We start from the raw sequence: 11,078 nt of genomic DNA, 5'->3' as shown, positions 1-11,078 counted from the left end.
TTCTCTTCCTTACACTAGAAGAAACGATCAGGGTTTTTAAGTGTAGTCATTTGTGTACATTCATCTTGCAATAGTTCATTAGTCAATATTCAACTCTTCAAGTGGCTTCATTTCTTCTTCTAAAGAAATATGAAGATGAAAACTTGGTATGATATTTCTTCTCACAGTTCCAAACTTCCAAACCAGACCATTGGGCTACTCTGATGTAGTACAAGTTTTACTCAAAGTCTAGTGTTCTGTGACTGTGGCTTTTGGGGAACTGTGGGGATGTTACAGGGTAAAGGAGTAACCAAACTTCTCACTGAACTAACACCAACCCAGTCAAGTCACACTGGACAAGTACTGGGAGAAGCAATATCTATTTCTGTACTGTTTAAGTGCTCAATTAAAGAGAACATGGTATGAAATCATCTAGGTTATACCTGAGACAAAATTAAGTAGCATGGCTGAGCCCAACCAGGGATCAGTTCCTGTTGTGTCTTTACATGGCCTCATTTGTACTGAAATTCTCCTCCCTGGATCTGTAATGGAAACAGTATTTCCCTGTTTCTTATTTCACTTCATTTTACCCTTCATCTCAAGTTGTGATTCTCCCTTTCACTGACTGAGGGTTCCAGAGTATGTGAGTGAGGCTGTATAAGGAGGGAATAGCTCAGACAATGTGTATATATGGACATGCAAACAACTCAAACAATATGCTGTTTTTTAATGCAACCTATGATGATGCTGTCCTTTTCCAATTCCTCTCCAAGCACTCCCCTCCTCTGAGACAATGCATTAAAGCATGGGAAAAATGATACATAAAATTGAAATTCATCATTAATTCCTCCGTCTTATATTGTCATAACATTACCCATAATTAACTCTTCTTGCACTGATGTCAATTTGGTGTGTCACTTCATCTAGAAGCACTTCATAACTTAGCATTAATTAATGATGACTTATTGTAAATTGTGTTACAGAGCTGATTGCATTTCTGGGTAACTAGGTGTCACCAACTGCAGCCATCAAACTTGCTGCAGTAGCCAGGATTAATTGCTGTATCACACAAGGCATCACCTTTGGATCTGCATAGGAGAGGAAGAAAGGTCCATCGCTTGAGATTTTAACTTGATTCTATTCTCAGCTCTGCAATCAACCTCCAGCAGAGCCTTGGACAGATCAATTAAGACATTTGGACCTTTCCAGACTGCCAGAACTTCAGCTGCACGAGGACTGGGGCAGGCTGAACCTCCAAGCGTTACATGGTTTGGCCTCATTCAAAAGCTACAGAGAGCTAGCTTCATTTCAGTGATATCTGCAAGGTTTCTCCTAGATTAAAAGGTGCTGCAGGCACAAATGTGCTTCCTTTTCATTGAGGTTTGGCTTCCAAAGGATCTGCCTATCTTTACTCTCCCAGAATCTGTTATATCACTACCTATGCCCAAATCCACCTGGGTGCAAACCTTCCACTCAGTGGATGGGGAGGTTTGGCCTAAAGGTACATGTGTACAGCTTCTCAGGGATAGACTGCAGCCACACTGCTGCTGACCACTCTGTTAACAGCAGTGCATTTAGCTCTGACCTATTCTCCCATGCCCCTCTCTACCATGGTGACAAATCCATAGTGTCCTGTTAACTGAGCATGTTCATACTGCCACTCTTCTATTTTCCAGAACAGGGTGTTCTCATCCAAACCTGCTATCACAAATGGTCTTTGGCCCATGCCAACATTTTAAATTTACTAGTACTGAGACCTGTGTCTCAGAACTGTTCAGTTTACTGGAACAAAGGTACTGTGTCACAGCTATCCGTCCTAGACATACAATCAGTAAATTTTACTTATTGGAAAGAACAACTAAAATGTTAAGGACAAGTAACAACTAAAATGTTACTTGGGGAGATGTTCAGATTTCGTAGAAACAGCAGCACCAAAACAGCTAAGTAAGAAGACAGTGAAGTAACAAAGAAAGCAAAGATATTAGATACAGTCCTGCAAAACCTTCTTGGGAACTGAAGGCAAGAAATCTAACTGTGATGCCTTTAGTTGTAGTAGAAGCACTAACACCAGCTCAAGAAAATATCTTTCTATCAATGAATCACTGGCCCATGATTGTTCAGGTAACTTATCCTCCACTGTGAATTCAACAATTTTCAAAGATAACCTGAGACTCAACAACTCCTTACATACAATAATTTTCCTGGGGCTAAAAGACAAAATTTTAATAAACACCAACTTCCACCAGCAAAAGGAGAGATCTTAAGACAAAAGACTGTTCTTGGTCATAACAGACTCATACTTTAGCAGACCAAACTTTGCCTTTCGGCTTAACAGGCGTGGATTTCAGTCTCAGTTTGAGCATCGCTGTATGTTTTAAACATAATGCAGAGCAGGTCAGCTTTCCCTGGAGAAAAAACTCAACCACTCTCTTTGCAAATTATTACAAATGCAAGCAAAGGCTGGTGTTTAATGAGTTGACTTACAAGGTACTAAAGCTGGCTACCACCTGTCAGTTCCTTCAGATGTGCTCCTGGACCTTAATTAATAGCTGCCTTTTGTCACATTTCTTTCCTCACCCCCAGCCCCACCCATCTCCTTCCTCTCCTTTCAGTTCAGGTTGTTTCAGAAGGCAGAGAATGGCCCCAGGGAGATGGTTTCTGAAGTCAATCAAAAATTCATTTCAGGATGAAACCCAGTCAGAACTTCTCATTTATTTGTCACCGGCTAGTGACTTCTAAACTAATCGGCAGGACAAAAGCAGCCAGCCAGGCATGCAAATCAGATTAACAATTTTACCTTTGTGAAAGGGATTAGCTGCTCTGTCTGGTGTGGATCCTGCAAGAAACCAATCTGCATCTGTCAAAAACTGTAACCTTACTTGTGTCCCTGGCTCCATACTTGGGTTGGTTAAGATAATAATAATTAATTAACAATCTGCTTTAGATTGCATCTTCTCCCATATGGGATTAATCTTGTATTTCCTTAGGGAGTTGATTTTCCAGGCTGGCTGTGAATTTATTTTCTGCTGCTGTAATACATGATGGTGTTTGTACGCTTGCAGGGTCACAGCTACAGAAGAGAAAGCATCGTGGTTAAAGAAGTGGAGCCGGTTTAGGATTGTGTCCAAATCCCATAAATGCCACATGTGACTTCAGATAAGTCACTTAATCACCCTTTCTCACACCCTATATTTACCAGATCAGTCAAGGCAAGAGGATTTACAAGGATGATTCATCCCCAAAAGGGCCAAGGGACACTGCTTCTATTCCTGACTCCACTCTGAAACTTGGGTAAAGTCACTCAACTTGTACGTCTCCGCTTCCCAGCTGCAGAGGGAGGGCAGCATCTGCTCCTCTCTGAAACATCAATGGCAGACTTAAACTGAGGTGCTCACTTGAGCTTCCCGAGCCTTCAGCAACCCTTGGAAGGGAGGAGAGCTCATAGAATCATGAAATCACAGTAGCCTTGGAGTTGGTAAGGGACCTCTTAAGGCCATCTAGTCCAACTCCCCTGCAAACAGGGACACCACAGCTAAATCAGGTTGCCCAGGGCCTGATCCAGGCTCACTTGAAAGTTTACAGGGACAGGCCATCAACCACATCACTGGGAAACCTGTTCCAGTGCCTCACCAACCTCACTGTAAAATATTTTTTCCATATATCTAAGCTAAATCTACCCTCTGAGTTTGAAACCGTTTCCCTTTGTTTTATCACCACAGACACTGCTAGAAATTCTGCCCCCTTTTCTCCTGCAGCTCCCTTTCAGGAGGGTGCACTCAACCCCACTGTCAATGTCATTGATGAAGATATTAAAAAGTACTGGCCCCAGCACTGACCCCTGGAGGACACCACTCCTCACCATTTACCATACAGCTATTGAGCCATTGACTGCCACTCTCTGGACTCGATCCTGCAGCCAGTTCTTCCATGATCTTCCCTGGCATAGAGGTGAGACTGACAGGTTGGTAGTTCTCAGGATTATCTTTTTTACCCTTTTTAAAATTTGATATGATGTTTCTTTTTTTCCAGTCAGCAGGGACTTCACCTGATTGCCACGACTTTTCAAATATCAGAAAGTGGCTTGCTGACCACATCAGCAAATTCCCTCAGGACTCTGGGATGAATCTCATCAGGACTCATAGACTTGTGGGTAATCATAGGAACACCTGCAATGCACTGACTGGTGATGCTGCAGAAAATACCTCTCCAGGGCCAATTTTCAAACAAAATAACAACATTCCTGCTCATTAGCTGAAGTATTTGAAGAAAGCAAGCACTTCACATCTTGCAGTTCCAACAAGCATTTTCATTTTCTGTTTCCCTGTTGACCTTTGCAGCCCTGCTTTGAAGGTACAGGCTCCTTTCTTCCCTGCCCTGATGACACGATAACCACTGTAAGGTCAGCAAATGTCATTTTCCACAGTGTGCCATGCTTTGCAAAATTTTTGGCCGTGTGAAGAGGGAAAGAGGGGAGGCAGGAGATCAGCTGTCAGAACAAGTGTGCAGTGCCCAGCATGTCCCTTCAGGTATGACAGGGGACATCTCTCCTTCTCCAGCCACCTCCATCGTGCATCTAGGCAGAACCAGGCAGCTACTGTGTGTTCCCTGCATGAAGACTTGTCAAAGGCACTCAAGCCCTCGGACTACATCTTAATAAAGGACTTGCAATTCTTGCTTGCACAGGTCTGTGGCTCCAGTAGCTAAGGCTGCAGAGGGACAGTGGCATTCGGATGGCTTGCTTGAGAGTAGCACATCTCAGACCTTGTAGAATGGCATAAAATATCCCTTTTCCTCCCTCTTCCTGCTTGTTTTTTTTAACTCGTCTAACTTGATCCAATTCTTTTCCCAGTGCAGCCAGTCCCAGTAACACTTAGGATATGGGATGTGTATTTTTCCATAGCCAACAGACATCACAAAGAACTTTGCCCCTTGTCCTTAGTTCTGCTAAAGGATTTGAGACATGCTCAGAATTCCATCCCTTACACAAGGACTAGATAAGAAGACAGTGTGTGTACAGGATATGGACTGTACTCCTGGCCACCATGCTCACAAGCCCTGGAGGGAGCAGTTCCTTGGGTCATGTCTGCATGTTGCTGTAAAGATCTGGTGCTGCTGTTGTCATGATTGGGCAGATCCCTCTCACCCTGCCACAAACCTGTCATCTCAACCTCACATCTCTACTGAGCACTCTCTGATTCTAATCATTTCAAGTAAAACCTCCAAGATTTTCTACACTCACCGTAATGGTCCAAATACAGTGGCACAGTGTGGAGAGCTACACCAGCTCTCATCAGCTACACCAGTGTGTTCTCATATTTCTAAGTTATGCACCATAGGTTTCTAGTTAAGGCCTTCTGCACTGCCATTCCACATGGTGCAATGCAGGATAGCAATGAGATGCTGAGCACCCTGTTGGGAGTTACTTTGGTCATTAGGATTGGTTTTAATGCTGGGGAGTGGAACTCATATCTTGGATATTAGGAAAAAATTCTACTCTGAAAGGGTGATGAAGGGTATTGGAACAGGCTTCCCAGGAGTCACTGTCTGTGGTGGTGTTCAAGGAACGTGTAGGTGTGGCACTGAGGAACATGGTTAGTGGGCATTATTGGTATGGTCTGACGGTTGGTCTAAATGGTCTTAAAGGTCTTTCCTAACCTTAATGACTCTGCGATTCCATCAAATTTACCCCATGTTTGATTCAGAGCCACTCTGGATGAGGTAACTTCACAGCCCACTTCAGATCTCAAAGAGTGGGCACATCCTTGGCCTCAGCAGCAAGATTCACTTCCAATTTTAACATTTCCACTGGCAGCTAATTTTCTGTATATTAATCCTTACAACTTCCTCAGCTGAAATCTCACCTGCAGGGTTGGTTAGTTCAGGTAATTAGTTTGAATGACAATTCTAGCATGACTTGAGCACTCTCTAATCTTTAATTCCTTCTTTTTTTCCACAACAGCCTTTCCCAGAGGAAGAGTTGTTCCCAGCATCCTTCAAACATGGGAGGGTAGAAAGGGAACTTTAGCTCCACAGTGCCACTTTGCCAGTGTCTAAAGGAGATACTGTGAGCTGTTCACATCATCTTAAGAAAAGTGTCTCCAGCTCAGCACACACACACACAGTGCCTTGAACTCATGCTCACCTTTGGTTGTAAGAAAATAAAAAGGAGCAACAAGACATGAGGGAGATGGAGTGGAAAGGAAAGAGAAAATAGAGAGCAGCATTTGTGAAGCATATAGCCAGCAAAGATGGAACTTGGGTCATACGTCAGGAAGAAGCAGAGAAAGGCCCAAGGGAAGTTCTGGGCATGCTTTGACATCAGGAGCAGCCAGCCCTTTTGACTGTTTAGATCTTGTCAAGCAAAGAATGACATCTCCCTTGGAGCCAAAGCCTTTGTCTCCCCAGAGCTCTGGCAACAGCCCATCAGTGTACATCTATTAAGCAGTTTGTTATTGTGACAGCTGACATGATGACTGCTCAGTACGAATTGCAATTACTGTCCAAGTGCAATGCATTTAAACATTTAAAAACATATTAAAAATAAAAGGTATTTTTAACTAATCAACAATTCTGCTCAAAGGGATGGGCTTCCTCCTGGGAGAAGGAGGCTCCTGGGAAGCAAACAGATCTTCCAAAAGGGACATGTGCCCAGACAACAGCAGGGCTGGGCTTCTGCGGGGAAGGATGCTCAGGTGTTGAAAAGAGAGGATATTCTTACTTGTTCCTCTGCCAAGCAGTAAGAGAAATAGGAGTATTCTTGGAGCAGAGCCATCCCACTCAAGAACCCCACAAGCTAGCAGGGAAGATCTTCGCCATATCTTTTCCCATCACCGAGAAAAGGAGATTCTAAAGCCTAATACGAGCTGAGAGGAATTTAGAGTAAATATCTATGGGATGTGGTATATGAAACCCCTGATTTTGTGGTTCACACTGAATTCTCTAGCCCCGAGTACACACAGGGGTCCAATCCCCAGCCTCCCTCCTATGAATTCTCACTGAAATCCAGAGGATGGAAGGAATTTTAATCCTCTGAAGTCCAAGGATATCCCTCAGAGACACCCCAGAAGGCTCCCATATGGTCCAGTAAGCTGCTAGAGCTGATTTCTTGGCAGCAGCCATGGTTTGCTGTTGGAACAGACCTGGCCCAAAAACATCTCACTGCACTCCTGCATACTGAGCACAGCTGAGCTGAGATCCTGTCCAGCAGGAGTGGCTGCGTGCTTCTGAGCTGGGGACCATGGAGAAGCCCCAGAGTTGAACCACAAACTAGTTTGTCTGCAAACAGATCAGTTGCAAACAGACAGGAAAACTTCTTACATGGAAAAGACTTTCAGATGTGCAGAGAGAGTATGGACATTTCAAGACCTTATGGTGACCCACCCATTCTCCAGCAAATCAGTAAGAAGGAGACTCAGATGCCAAGTGTACCTGACCTGTTATTTTTCAGAAACAACCAATGTGGTCAGCACATTTTGGTGTCCCAGATGTGAGTTTGTATCCCCAGAAAGAGCAGACCAGTTGTTAAACAGGACCAAGTTGAAAGGTCATTGTCCCTCATTCCTGGTGTCCTGGTATAGCTTTTTATTACATCACATGGACTGGTATTGAAGGATAGCAGAAGCACTGAATATGGAGGAAAAAGCTAGATTTGCAACCTCAAAATATTTCCATCCTGCTCACTATAACACTGCAGTTCTGTCCCTCTCCTTGCTCCTCTTTGACAGTCAAGGTGAAGATGCAAAATGCCCAGTCTTTTTAGAGCACTATGCAGCCTCCATCACGGTCTTCTCTGCGTCACTTTCTTTCTTAGTTTTCCTCCTTTCCGCACTGAAACTACAGTTCTTGGTACTATAATTGCCAGGCAACATGTACATAAAAAGATTTTGTTCTTTGGCTTGACACACCTCCCTCCACAACCCTTCTGAGTAGCTTTGACTGTCCAGACGATTTCAGCCCCCTTCTTGTAGAGTTCAAAGTCCAGTGCTTTGATTTGCCTCATGGAAAGGGATTCATCTTTCCTAGTGTTAGATGTCTACCACACTGACCGTCTGCCACTAAGCTAGTCACCTTCACCTCCCTTTATAGTCTTCAGAGAGAAATAAGCCCTGCCAGGGCATGAGTCATCTGACCTATTTGAGATGTCTACTTTAGAATGAGATTAATCATGCTCTGAAAGCACCTGTTTTTCTCTCACTAAAGCAGGAGTCTAGACAACCATCTCAGATGAATTCAGCGTCTGTCTTTTCCGATGTTCATCTCACCAGGATTATGGGCTGTTATGAATCCACCAGGCCTGTGTTAGCTGATCTGTACACCGCATGGGTTGATCTACTCCGTGCTGTGTTTCAGACAGCTAATGAAGGTAACTACAACCTAATGAGAACAAGGAGACTGCTGTTGCCTCTGTAAGAGTTCTTATTTTTATCCTTGAAAGTAGTTGAGATAAAGACTGTAATGGTATCTGGCTAGGCAGCTGTGCTTGGGCAGTGGACAAGGGTAACCCTTGGGTATCAACGGTATTTAATAAGAGAGGGAATGGCCTTAAGTTGTGCCAGGGGAAGTTCAGGTTGGATATTAGGAAAAATTTCTTCTCAGAAGGAGTGGAGAGGCATTGGAATAGGCTGCCCAGGGAGGTGGTGCAGCCACCATCCCTGGAGGTGTTCAAGAAATGTGGAGATGTGGCACTGAGGGACATTATTTAGTGGAGGTGGGTTGATGGTTGGACTAGATGATTTTAGTGGTCTTTCTAACCTTAATGATTCTATCATTCTAACCTTAATGATTCTATCATTCTATGCTCTATAGGGATACTTTTGTACTGCTCAAATGATGCCCATCTTGTTCTGATAGTAAAAGGAGGAAGGGGACACTTGCCTAGCCAGCCAAATCAGCCAAATCAATCCTGGCAATCAATGGAGGAACCAATGTCACAGCCAGATTGCCCTCACATCCAAAGTGGCTTGAACAGATGAAGAGAAGGCTGAGGTACTGAATGAGTTTTTTGCCTTGGTTTTCATTGGCAGCCAGGATTCTAGTGTTTCTCATGTCCCTGAGCCCTGGATCCCTAAACCTGTAGGTGGGGACCAGGGCAGTAAATTCCTCCCCTCCTTCCCCCCCCCTGCATTATAAGAGCTTGGATCCACACAAATGCTTGCACATTCATATGTACACTCACCTCTTTATTTGTTTCATGAGCTCAAGCTGCATGCATGCCTAAGTGTACGGTAATCCATAGCATTACTGAGCCTGAGCTTGCAAAAAAAATACCTGATTTCTACTTAACTGATAGTATCTTCATTGAGGACACACTGACAAATTCTGGTGCATGAAGTCTATCTTTTCCCCATCTCCCAAAGAAATGTGGAGGAAAAGCTCTACTCAGTGGTACGCAACCCTTTCTTCCCATGACTCAGAGATGCCCTTGCCAGATGAGTATGCTGTATGCTAAATATACATTGCTTATTGCAGCCAGCCATGAATGAGGCAATGCAGAACACACAGTTGAAATGCATGCACACTGGCACAGAGGAATGCCCTGCTTCTCTCCTGGCACTGGCGACTGTTGCTTCCTGGAGAGGAAAGGAATTTCCCTGAAGTGCCTCACAGAGGCTTGTTCTCCACTTGTGAAAGCAAGAAGCATTTAATATCAGATGAAATCAGTGAATAGGAACTCAGAAGTGGAGCCAAGGGTGAGACGATGTTCTGTGATATAGTTCAGGCGTTCAATAGTTGTCGTGATTTGGGAACAGATACCATGAGGAAGGAGGTTTCACATGTACCCACAGTTTAAGTGTTGATGGGCAGGACATCATGGGACAAAGGGAAGGATGTTTCTTTCCTCTGTTGTAAGAATGGAAGCCAGGATAGGTTATCAGTGTTTTGGGGAGACTATCCTTCTTTTTTGACCCTTCTGGAATCCCAGTACATCCACTCTTTGCTCTGTTTTCTCCACTTCCATCAGAGAAAATTTTAACTTAGCTGTTTTTCAATTTTTTATCCAAAGAAAGGTCTCCGAGGACTGTAGCAGAGCAGAGATATAAAAAGCCATCTGATACTGTTTTTCCACTGGAAATAATGTTTAAAGTTAAAAACACGCACTGGCATATACAGCACTTCATCCCCGTTAGGACTCCTTCATCCTCACCTATGTTTGTGCTTGAAGGTGCAAATTCCCTCCATTCATGCTGACACAGATGATGCCATCTGGCACAAGCTTGTGCGGTTTGTTGCCCTCAGAGCCAACTGAACTGACTGCTCTGAACCCCTGTGAAATTGGGCAGTGAGACATTGCCCTCTGTCAGCCTCCCTTGGATCTACCCTGACATTTCTGTACTCACCGTGCTAACTGATGTGTTGTCCCTGTGCCAGATATTTCTGAGACATATCTTTGACCTCCCTCCAGGGTAGGTTGCAGATGCTGTTCACCATCTCTGAGTTTCTGTAGGACAAAAGCTGTGAAGCAATGGCTGTGGCCAGGTGCATGAAATTGTGCCTTCCAGCACCAGCCTCCTCCTCAATAACCACCCTCAGTAATAACTTTAATTGCATTAATTAGTCACTGTTTACTCTCTCCAGGTCTGGCGTTATCACCGGAATAGGTCTCTCTCATCTAAATCTGGTGGCCAAACAAATTAAAACTAATGAGGCCATTAGGGTCATATTAACATACATGGAAAATGGGAGAGCTTCCGGAGGACGCTTTGTTGCCAGACTGGGCACGTGCCTTGCTGAGGGCTGCCAGCAAAGCCTGATTCCCAAACAACATTGGAGAGAAGAGAAACAGATGAAATAGCACCAAATACGGGATGTGGCAGGACAAGGCTGCCTCCTGGGGTGTTTCAAAATGGTAAATGTAGTGAGAGCAGCAGGCCTGGATGGAGATCCAGTGACTGAGATTTGAGCCATAAGATTGAGATTTGATGGTCAGGATTTGGCATGTAATACCATGGAAGAATTCATGTCCCAACTCCCTACACAAGTCACTTGACCTCCACTAGCAAACAGATCTGGAGCTTCGACAGAGGCTTCAGACAGCTGGTCAGACAACTAATTTCTGTGCAGCTGGTTGCAGAGTCACCAAGCCAAGGAAGCAGAGGGAA

Source organism: Tympanuchus pallidicinctus, unplaced genomic scaffold (genome assembly GCF_026119805.1).
Source record: "Tympanuchus pallidicinctus isolate F22 unplaced genomic scaffold, pur_lepc_1.0 scaffold19, whole genome shotgun sequence".
NCBI classification, from domain to species: Eukaryota; Metazoa; Chordata; class Aves; order Galliformes; family Phasianidae; genus Tympanuchus; species Tympanuchus pallidicinctus.
Note: the sequence above shows the minus strand (reverse complement) of the source record.